We start from the raw sequence: 11,250 nt of genomic DNA on the forward strand, positions 1-11,250 counted from the left end.
CCAGGTCCCTAACATGAATGTTCTGCCTGCACATGTGTATACCATATTCAATCCTGGCACCTGAAGAGGTAAGAAGAGGGCACCCCTGAAACCAGAGTTACAGATGGTTGTGAGCCACCATGCTGGTGCTGGGAGTTGAACCTGGGTCCTCTGCAAGAGCAACAAGTACTCTTAACTGCTGAGCCATCTCTCCAGTCCCATTATCCTGCTGCCTTATAGCACTCAAAACCATCAGCCCAGGGGTGACACTGCCCACAGAGAGCTGAGCCCTCCCATACCAATCATCAATCAAGAAAACGTCCCACACACTTGCCCAAAGGCCAATCTGGTGGAAGCATTTTCGCAGTTTTTCAAGGGGAAATTTTTTTTTCTCTCTTCCCAAACAACTCTAGCTTGTGCCACGCTAACATCCAACTAGCCAGCACAAGGACTGCTGAGTCACCTCTCCAGCTCCACTTCCCATTTTCTTACTAGATTGTTTTACTGTTTTTCACTCAAGTCCCAACTCTCAGGGCTAGTGGATGTGACCTTGTGTGGAGAACAAGGCAGATGTTACGGGTTGGCTCTGAAGGCACATGCGTATTGAGGGCTTAGTTCAGAGCTGATAGCCTTCAGGAAGTGATTTTGGCTCAAAAGCCCCTGACCTCATCAGCAGCTCAGTTCATCGACAGGTTCATGATGTGATGAGCTATTAAAAAGGGCAGAGACCAGGACATGGCACTGGGCTGGAAGGAGTTGGCTGCTGGTGACATGCTCTGGGCAGGCCTCTCCTGTCCCTCATCCCTTCACACACCGCCAACTTTCTGTGCCATAGGCTAAGCAGATTTTCTCTGTCACACCTTTCTGTTGTGACCGGCTGCCTTCCCATAGGCCTCCAACCATAGAGCCAAGAGGTTTTTGAACCCAAACCTCTGAAATCATAAGACAATAATGTCTTCCATGAATTGAGTTGATGTGGCAGGGTTAGCAGTCAACTTGACAGACTCTAGAGTCACACAGGAGATGGACCTTGAGCGTGCCTGTGGGAAATAACCTTGACTGTGGTTTAACTTAGGCGGGATGACTGTCCACTGTGGGCGGTGTTGTTCCTTGGCTGGGATCCCGGCCTGTGTAAGTAGAGAGAGGGAGATGACCAGCAGCGTGCCTTCATGTTACCAACTGTTACCGACTGCAGATGTCATGTGACTAACTACTTCAAGCTCCAGCTGCCTTGACTTCCCACCATGACGGACTGCACCTTGAATTGTGAGCAGAAGCAAATCCTGTCGTCTCTATGTTGCTTTTGTTAGGGCATTCTATTCTTGCAGAATATTCCTTCACACTGGGTGAAGATGTGTCACTGTGATTGATTTAATAAAGAGCTGAGTGGTCAATAGCTAGGCAGGAAGAAGTTGGGGGGGACCTCTGGGGACAGAGGTCTCAGGGAAGAAGAAAGGTGGAGTTGCCAGCCAGACATGAGAAAACAGGATGGACAGTACAGAGTAAAGGTAACTGAGCCACATTAAAGAATGTAGATTTAAAAATACGGGTTAATTTAAGTTATAAGAACTAGTTAGGAACAAGCCTAAGTTAAAGCTGAGCTTCCATAATTAATAAAAAGCCTCCACGTCATTATTCGGGAGATATTGGTCCAAGGAAAGTCACTTACATTCTACACAGCGACAGGAACAGAAACTGAAACAGGTGGTTTGCCCAGATGTTGTCACAGATATAATTAATATGAGGTCACACTGGACTGGTCACCCCCATATATCTTAGAGACTTATCACCCTGTATATCCCCAGGGACTAATAACCTCCATATGAGACAAGTCACCCTTAAGTATGCCCAGGGAACAGTCATCCCTGAGTACCTGGGGACCAGAAATCAGTCATCCCTGTGTCCCAGGAACCAGTCTCCCCTTGCGCACACAGGGACTGGCCCTTCCCGTGCATCCTGAGGGTCGGGCTCGGGTGGATGCAGCTGTGGGTTCCCTCATCTCTGTTTTGACAGCTCAGGGCCAGAGCAGCCTCCTCTGCCCATGCTGCATGTTGTACAATCATCCTGTTCTGTGAACCATGGTGTGTCGGAAGTGGGACACACTGTCAGAAGCCGCTGCTCCGACTCCATCTGTGAGCATCTTTTACTGCATGAACTGTCTTCCTAAGGTTTGTTCTTGCAGCACATTCGGGTTATTACATACACACGTTCACTTTTTCTACATGCTCTGCAGGACGTTGACTGTCTTCTAGAATGTAATGAATAGTGGGAATGAATCCATGGGAATGAGGGAATGAGTAAGCATACATAATAATATAAACAGGTGAGCAGCAAATGAGTGAGTGGATTAATATGCATGAGCGAGTGGATAGGAATGAGCGAATAAACAAGACTATGAATGAATGAGTGAATGAATGAATGAGTGAATAAATGAGGATGAATTAGTGAATGCAAGCAGTGATGAGTGAATACAAATGAGTGAGTGAGTAAATGAATGGAGAGTGCATGAATGAGTAAATGGACACAAATAAATGAATGAATAAGTGAGTGAATAAATGAATGGATACAAATGTGTGAGTGAGTGAGTGAATATGGTTGACAGAAGGCAGAAGTCCTGCCCTCACAAAATCCAGGACCCTGGGGCCTCTCACGGAGTTCTCACAAGCATAGGTTTCTGTTCTGGGGGAGGCCTGGGAGTTGGATGAAGTTGCCATGCCCCACAGTGCAGTGGCAAGCATACATGGTCAGCTTGCTCCTTATGTTTCATTCTGAGAGTACTTGCTAGGGCCCTCTATGTCCAAAGCATGGTGCTGGGCTAGACCATGAAATGGTGAATAAAAATGGACCCTTATAGCTGTGAACATGCCAGGTTCCCTGTAGAGGGAAGGGTTCCACACCTAGCTGTGAGCATGCCAGGGCCCCCATAGAGGGGGGTCCACACCTAGCTGTGAGCATGCCAGGGTCCCCATAGAGGGGGGTCCACACCTATCTGTGACCCGTGAGCATGCCAGGGTCTCTGTAGAGGGGGCTCCATACCTATCTATGAGCATGCCAGAGTCTCTGTAGAGAGGGCTCCACACCTATCTGTGAGCATGCCAGGGTCTCTGTAGAGGGGGCTCCACACCTATCTGTGAGCATGCCAGGGTCTCCGTAGAGGGGGCTCCACATCTATCTGTGAGCATGCCAGGGTCTCTGTAGAGGGGGCTCCACATCTATCTGTGAGCATGCCAGGGTCTCCGTAGAGAGGGCTCCACACCTATCTGTGAGCATGCCAGGGTCTCCGTAGAGGGGGCTCCACACCTATCTGTGAGCATGCCAGGGTCTCCGTAGAGGGGGCTCCACACCTATCTGTGAGCATGCCAGGGTCTCCGTAGAGGGGGCTCCACACAGCTGTGAACAAGTCAGGTTCTTGGTAGAGGGAACAACTCTCTTCAGAATTTTCAGAAGGAACGAGAATTGATAGATGAGTACATCAGCTCTTCCTGAGTCCTGCTCATTTTATCAGATTATAAATCACTTTTTGGGCCAACAGCCAAGGATAAGCAGCCCTGAGAGTGCAGCTGACTCCATGGGAGGAGGCTGCTCCCTGAGACGCTTGTGCATCCATGTGCTGGGCTGCTGTTTCCGCACATGGATTTAAGAATTCAAAGCATGAACTTTGGTGGCATGAAGGTAGCTGGTGGGGAAGGAATGGCTAGTTCATGGATGACTGGGTGGGGGTGTGAATGGGGCATGCTGTAAATGAGGATGTGCTGTGAACGGGGATCTGACCGTGAATGGAGACATGGTGTGAAAAGGGTGGGGTGTGAATGGGCTGAAGTGTGAGCAGGGGTAGGGTGTGAATGGCAGTGCAGTGTGAATGGTTATGAGATGTAAGCAGGGGTGTGTAGTTGGAGGGTTTTCTCTGGGTCCTGCCAGGCCCTTGCGGTCCCATGGCCCGCTTATAAAATAATCACTCAGAAGCTTATATTAACTATACTGCTTGGCCATTAGCTCAGACTTATTACTGACTAGCTCTTACACTTAAATTAACCCACAATTCTTATCTATATTTAGCCACATGGCTTGGTACCTTTTCTCAGTTCTGCCTTGTCATCTTGCTTCCTCTGTGTCTGGCTGGTAACGCCTGACTCAGCCTTCCTCTTCCCAGAATTCTCCTCATCTGCTTGTCCTGCCTATACTTCCTGTCTGGCTACTGGCCAATCAGTGTTTCATTAAACCAGTGTACAAAAGCATTATCCCACAGCATTTCCCCTTTTCTGTCTAATCAAAAAGGAAGGTTTTAACTTTAACATAGTAAAATTATATATAATAGAACAGTTATCAAGCAAGAATTACAGTTACAATATCTAGTCTATTTGTATTTGGCAAAATTAAAGAAAATATTCTGTCTATTCTATATTTGTGAGTCTAAAGTTTCATATCTATCTTATCTTTTATCATAACCAAGGAAAATTATAAATATATCTAGTCTTCAACTACATCAAAGACCCTAGAAAGATATAATATTACCTAAATAAACAGGAAGTACATTGTAAGCAACTTCCAAAAATTCTGGAAATGACAGACAGCTGGTTGCCTGGACAGTCACCCAAAATTCCTCTGTAATGTTGGGGTATCCATTCTTCAACCTACAGGCCTAGAGTCTCTCTGTCGCTTCTCTCTCTGTCCTGTAGAATATATGACAGTCTCCTCTGTAAAGCAGGAACCTGAAGGACAATTTTGCCTTGCAAAGTTCAATGGTCACCTTCCTATGGGTCCTGCATGTCCAGTTGATACAACATTTTATCAAGCAGTCCAGGCAAGAACAGTTTCTTGCCCAAATGGCTATTTTTGCCAAGAAGAAGATAAACTCCATGTGGAGTGTCTTCAAGGCCCATCTTTTTCTTTGAAGTAAATTGGTGCTGCCAGGAGCAGATGTGTCTCACTGTCCAGAAAGTCTAAGTTTTTAAAGCATTTTATTATTTTTTTTGTTAAAGATGTATTTATTTATTATGTATACAGTGTTCTGCCTGCATGTATGCTTGCAGATCAGAAGAGGGCACCAGATCTCATTATGGATGGTTGTGAGCAACACCATGTGGTTGCTGGGAATTGAATTCAGGACCTCTGGAAAAGCAGCCAGTGCTCTTAACCACTGAGCCACCTCTCCAGCCCTTAAAACATTTTAAATGCCATATTCTGTCAGTCTTTGAAGTGTTTGAAGATTACCTACCTAATTGAAATATATCTATGTATATCTAGAAAACTTAACTAACATGACTACAAGTTTGATTATCATAGATGATTAACTATTAATCTGTATTTCTTAATGATACATTACAATTTTAAATGAGTTGTATAAACATAATACCTTAAACAAGAGTAAAAATATACTTATAGTATAACAAAATTAACTTTAAATTTGTATCAATAAACTAAAATCCATAGAAATGTAAAATATTTTACATAAGCTGTTGCTCTTTAAAAGTAGATTCAATAATCTACCCTTTCATCCTATCATATCTATTTCCTATCCCCCTTTTTTCTTTAGAAAGATATTGACTATGACCAATAGCAATTTGTAACCAACAACCTAAACAAAGACAAATATCCATAATCCAGTTTTTTGGGAATGTGGGCATAGTTTTCTAGGCTACTTCCTACTGATTGTGGGTGCTGGTAGTCTTACAGGGATCCTGAGAAAATTCAAGATAATGGTAAAATCCTGGGAAGACCTGCTATAACTTTTGTTGATAGGTACTATCTGTTAAGGTTCAAGAGGTCTGGCTTGATCAATTCTGATCCATCTTAACCTGGAACAAATCCATAGCCTCTTGCTTCCTGTGGAAACAAAAGCAGAGCCTCCTTTCCAAAGCAACATATCCTTAGATCCAAATTTTGAAGTCAAGATACCTTTAAAGTACATATATTGGTTTAACTTAGCAGCCTTTATAATCAAATGTCTCTCTCCAGTTAAAAATTCCAAAGACAATATAATCCAGAGTCTCTGTGTGATTTCTATCTTTCCATGACTTATTTTTTATATTACTTTTACTTTCTCTTTAAAGACTTTATTTTTTAAAACTTTCTATTTCTCTATATAACTGTCTATATTCCTTTTCCTCTCTCTTCCAAGCCTATGTACATTTTTACATACACTGTAAACTGTTTAGGGTTTATCCTGTCTGAATCTGTCTTATTGTGAATCTATTGCTTTAAACTGCAGCATTATTAGGACTGAAATGGCAGCTTTGGCTGCTGGCTCTGCCCACTTCAGCTTTCCAACATGGCTGAACTACATTTACCACCAGCTCTGGGGGAACCATGCTCATCTGTAGCTAGAGTTTTCCTGCCTTGCCCACAGTCAGGACAAATCTCTCTCACCGGCCAGTCCCACTGCTGCTCAGACCCAACCAAGTAAACACAGAGACTTATATTGGTTTCAAACTGTATGGCTGTGGCAGGCTTCTTGCTAACTGTTCTTATATCTTAAATTAATCCATTTCCATAAATCTATACCTTGCCACGTGGCTCGTGGCTTACCGGCATCTTCACATGCTGCTTGTCATGGCAGCAGCTGGCAGTATCTCCCTTTCCCTTTCTGTTCCCTTAATTCTCCTCTCTGTTAGTCCCACCTATACTTCCTGTCTGGCCACTGGCCAATCAGTGATTTATTCATTGACCAATCAGAGCAACAGATTTGACATACAGACCATCCCACAGCACTCATCACTGACTCTGTGAAGCAGTGGGTCTATGCTTCCATCCAGCAGCATGTAGCACAAACACTTCTTCTTCTTCTTCTTCTTCTTCTTCTTCTTCTTCTTCTTCTTCTTCTTCTTCTTCTTCTTCTTCTTCTTCTTCTCCTCCTCCTCCTCCTCCTCCTCCTCCTCCTCCTCCTCCTCCTCCTTCTTCTTGTCTGTACTAGCAAAGGCTAAATCCACCATGCACCACACTGCGAAGCTTGGAGACTCCTCTGTGTACTGTGGTGGGAATCCGAAGCCATGCTGCTTAGCTCATGGCGGCTGGCAGCCAGCTTCATCTCACAGTCTCAGGCCAGCAGCAGCTCGGACTCATCTCCTGACAGCTGCCTGCAAGATGGCCATCACACACACACACACACACACACACACACACACACACACACACACACACACAGAGAGAGAGAGAGAGAGAGAGAGAGAGAGAGAGAGAGAGAGAGAGAGAGAGATGCTCAGGGGCCCATCTCCCAGCTAATTCTAGATTTTGTCAAGCTGACAATTCACACTAACCATAACCCAATGGGAGCCTGTGCCCCTATGAAGGCTTTTGCACAGATCTTCATGGCAGTCTGTTGGTTGTGTGTGTGCACCCGTGTCCTGTGTTTGTTTTTATTAGTGTGTGTGTGTATGTGTGTGTGTGTGTGTGTGTGTGTGTGTGTGTGTGTGTGTGTGTGTGACTTAATCTCTATATGTAAGCCAAACTGGCTTTGAACCAGAAACCCACCTGTCTCCTAAATACTGATATCACAGGCACCCACCACCATGACCAGCCAGGAAAGATGAGTGTGAAGGAGCTGTGAAATAATTACACCGTGAAACACTTCGCAGCTCACACAGTGACGTGTTCCTGCTGCTTCCCAGTTCCCTTTCCTCAGTGACATCAATATTCAGTTTGTGCTTTTCACAAAGAGCCTGTATTCAGGTTTTTAATTAAGTTTGTTTATTTAGAGACAGGATCTCTCTCTCTGTAGTCCAGGCCGGCCTCACTCTGTGGCAGTCCTCCTGTGTGCACCCCTGGGTTTTCATTTTCAAGTCCAGCTGGAGAGCACTGTCCACAACTGAGGACCAAGCCTGTGTGTTCAGCCTCAGCTGTTCGGTGAATTGCACTTTCTGCCTCCAGTTAATTCACTTCATTCCTAAGCATTGGTAATCTGATCTGTGCTTATTCTAGAATTTTCTAATACATATTTCTTTTAGCAGAGTTGGAAGTTAATCAGTATCTTCACACCCCTCCAAACACACAAAAACTGGAACCCACAGCCTTAGAGTGTCTTCCTGATTTATAACTATCCATACATGGTCCCTGTTTTCAAGGAGAGTATGGATCTTGCTGATGGACATGCCTAGAGAATGCACCGTCTGACTGACTATGCCCCTCACCCTGGAATCCTCTAGTCCCTTGCTCTTGTGGCCCTAGCTGTCCGTGGACCATGGCCCCTCCCCTTCTGAGCAGGGCAGACTTAGACTGAAGAGCCCACATTCAGGTTTCTTGTAGCCAGCAGGGGTCCTTGGCTTTCCATCTGGCTTTTTTTCTAAGTGGATATTATTTCACTTGAAGGAGAATCAGTAGGATTCAGAGGCAGCTCCTGCGCAATCGAGTGCTGAAAGACATTTTTAAAACCCTGCAAAAAAAAAAAAAATGGTACCCCGCCCTGAGCATCCTGGAGACCTGCCGTTCTGATTCCCCCACCATCAGCACCCCAAGAGGAGGACTGTGACACTTCACATCCACTTCTGTCCCTGCTCATGGAACTGGACAGTGTGTTTCAGTAGTAAAAGGGGCATGAAGCCAATCAAAGCCCATTACTAGTTTCCCTGTGCGTGTTGTGGAGACTGAAATCTCAGAAACTAGGTACGTGAGGTGTGGTGTGCCCCATGAAGATCAGCCTCTCTACACAAAGGTGAAAAACCACACCAGTGAATGAAAGTGGGTGCCTGACTGCTGTCCCCGCCCCGAGTTTAACTTAAGGAGGAGGGAGGGGGAGGGGACGGGAATATTTTTCCCCTTCTCATTTTCGGCTCTTTGGGTGTATTCCAGGTCTCCACCTCGCTGCTCATAGGCCGGCCCTCCTCAGGGTTTCTCCTTCCTTCCTACCGCCCCCCCACACACACACCTGTGCCATCTCATATACAAGGTAGACAAGGCAGATGAAGGGAAAATCCTTCCACTCCTCTCTCCCTCCCCCACCCTTCCCTCCCTCTTCCCTCCCTCTCCTCCTTCCATTTCTCCCTGTCTCCCTCTTTCCTTCCCCCCTCTCCTTTTGTTCCTCCTCTGCCTCCCTCCCTCCCTCCCTCCCTCCCTCCCTCCTTCCCTCCCTCCCTCCCTCCCTCCTGCCCTCTTGCCTCACTTCCTCTTAGTTGCCTTTCTTTCTCTCTCTTTCCTTCCCTCTCTCCCCGCTCCCACCCCTGCCCTCCCTGGACCTGGAGTTCCCTGGTTGCCCCTCCCCATCGATCTTGGGTAACTGGTACCCACCCCCTCCTCCCCTGCTTTGCTTCCCCTTCAGAAAAAGGAGGAGTGGGGTTAATACAAACATTCATCACAGTCCTCATTATTTTGGCAAGGGAAACAGATGGGAATCAAGTCGTCTTTTTCCTGTCAGGGAGGTGATGAAGGAAATGTCAATAAACTGAACAATTTGCTCGGAGACTGCCTGGCTCGCGATCCTGGAGCACAGCAAAATACAATGTACCCATAGGAGGTAAGTTCCAGCACTCTCACTGCCCACTCCAGGCGAGAAGAAGCCCTCACCTGGTCAACCCTAGCTGGTGGTGGAGACCACAGCTGGTTGTTCTGAGGCCCTAGCCCCACCTCCAATGTCACTCGGGGGCCACTGGGCTATCAGGCCTGTTCAGGCCCAATGGCTGCAGGCACCAACAGTGGTTTGTACATGTATGTGAAAATAGAGAGATGAAAAGAGGAGAAGAAGGAGAGAGAGAGAGAGAGAGAGAGAGAGAGAGAGAGAGAGAGAGAGAGAGAGAGAGGAGGTTTTAGAAAGTGCATTGAAGAATTTCCTGAGAAAGAAATCCAAGCATGCAGTGACCTACTTGAGCCCAGGGCATTAGGAAACCCTTATTGTCTTCCTTGGAGAGACGGGCAGGAGTCCCTGCAGGGTCCAGCTGAGGGGGCTATAAACATGAACTGGTCACAGCTCAGGATCGGGAGAGTCTGGAGTCAGCCTGCAGGCTGACGGACGCAGCTCAGCTTTCAGTGGTAGGCAGGACAAGGGAGGAGGAATCTCCTGTTTCAACACCGTGACCCAGCATCCCGGCTGGGGAGGCCGAGGTATAGGCACCGGCAATGCAGTGGGGCAGCATCCAGAAGGCCCAGTCTCCGCTTCCCGTCCCTGTGTCCTCAGATGGCGGATGGACGAGGGTATGTCCACCAACCTCTGATGAGACACAGCAGAGAAACTTCAGGACTCAGTCACTTCCCCTGCAGGCTCTGTCTTTTAGTACTCTCACACCTGCTCTTAGATTTGGGGACACACACTGAGATCATGGCACTAGAGAGGGCCAGCTGCTTCTGGTATTTCCAAAGGCAAGGGCTGCCTTCGGTGTCCCTCTAACTGGGAGGCCCCTGGTTGGCTAGTAGTGAGGGCCATGGACACCCTGGCAGAGACCTGGCTGCTCCTTAGCCGCCTTTGGAGATGATAGGGTATATCCACGTCCACGTCTCTGTTCCAGTGGACATTTCCTTAGTAACACCGTGGTTCAAGGAGCCGTGTGTTCTCAGAACCGAGGGTGTGAAGTTTAAATGTCTTCCTGTAGTTGCAGGGGAGACCACTTCCCCGATTTGTAGTAGATTCCTGATGGTTTTTGTCTGACCCTCTTCAGGGAAGGCACTCTTGGAGGGAGAGGCAAGCTGTGGATACAGGAGCCCTCTTTTCAGTGACTGGGAAGTTAAGGCCCTTCATTTCCCTAATCCTCAGTTTCCCCACCCACCTGTAGAGAGGTGCTAGAACCAAATTCCCTTTTACCTATAAAATCAAGGGTCCATCTTGATTCCAGGCTAGGAAGTCAGTTGTCACCACAAGCAAAAGACAGGTGTTTAAAGGCTAAGAGAAGTCTCCAGGAAGGGCAGAGGGAGGGTATACTGGCATTCATTGGGCACCAGCTCATGGGCAGGGGATTCCTCCAGTCACTGAGGACCCTCAGTCTTCCTGTCTTTGCCCCGCCTGTCCCATCCCAATCTGTGAACGGCCCTTCATCTCCACGGATGTGTGGCCTTCGAGCCTCCAGGGAGCAGTTCTTCACCTTTCATGCCTTCTCCGTGGCCATGTGGCTCAATGCTCCCAGGCTCCAGCAGTCTGGTCCTCGGCTGCCCTGAGAACTCAGGGCAGAGAGGGAAGTGGAGGTGGGATTTTAACTCCCAGACTCATGTAGGAGATACCCACAGCAGGAGTTTCTTTGATCTTCATTCTCTGGCTCCCAAATCTGTGCCCTGGGCACTCACCCCTGAAAATAACCTCCCTAAGCAACCCCTAGGACTTCCTGATCACAAAAGGAGAGGCAGCCCAGGGAAGGTGCA

The sequence above is a fragment of the Peromyscus californicus genome, unplaced genomic scaffold (assembly GCF_007827085.1).
Source record: "Peromyscus californicus insignis strain IS unplaced genomic scaffold, ASM782708v3 Scaffold_23__1_contigs__length_62951481, whole genome shotgun sequence".
NCBI classification, from domain to species: Eukaryota; Metazoa; Chordata; class Mammalia; order Rodentia; family Cricetidae; genus Peromyscus; species Peromyscus californicus.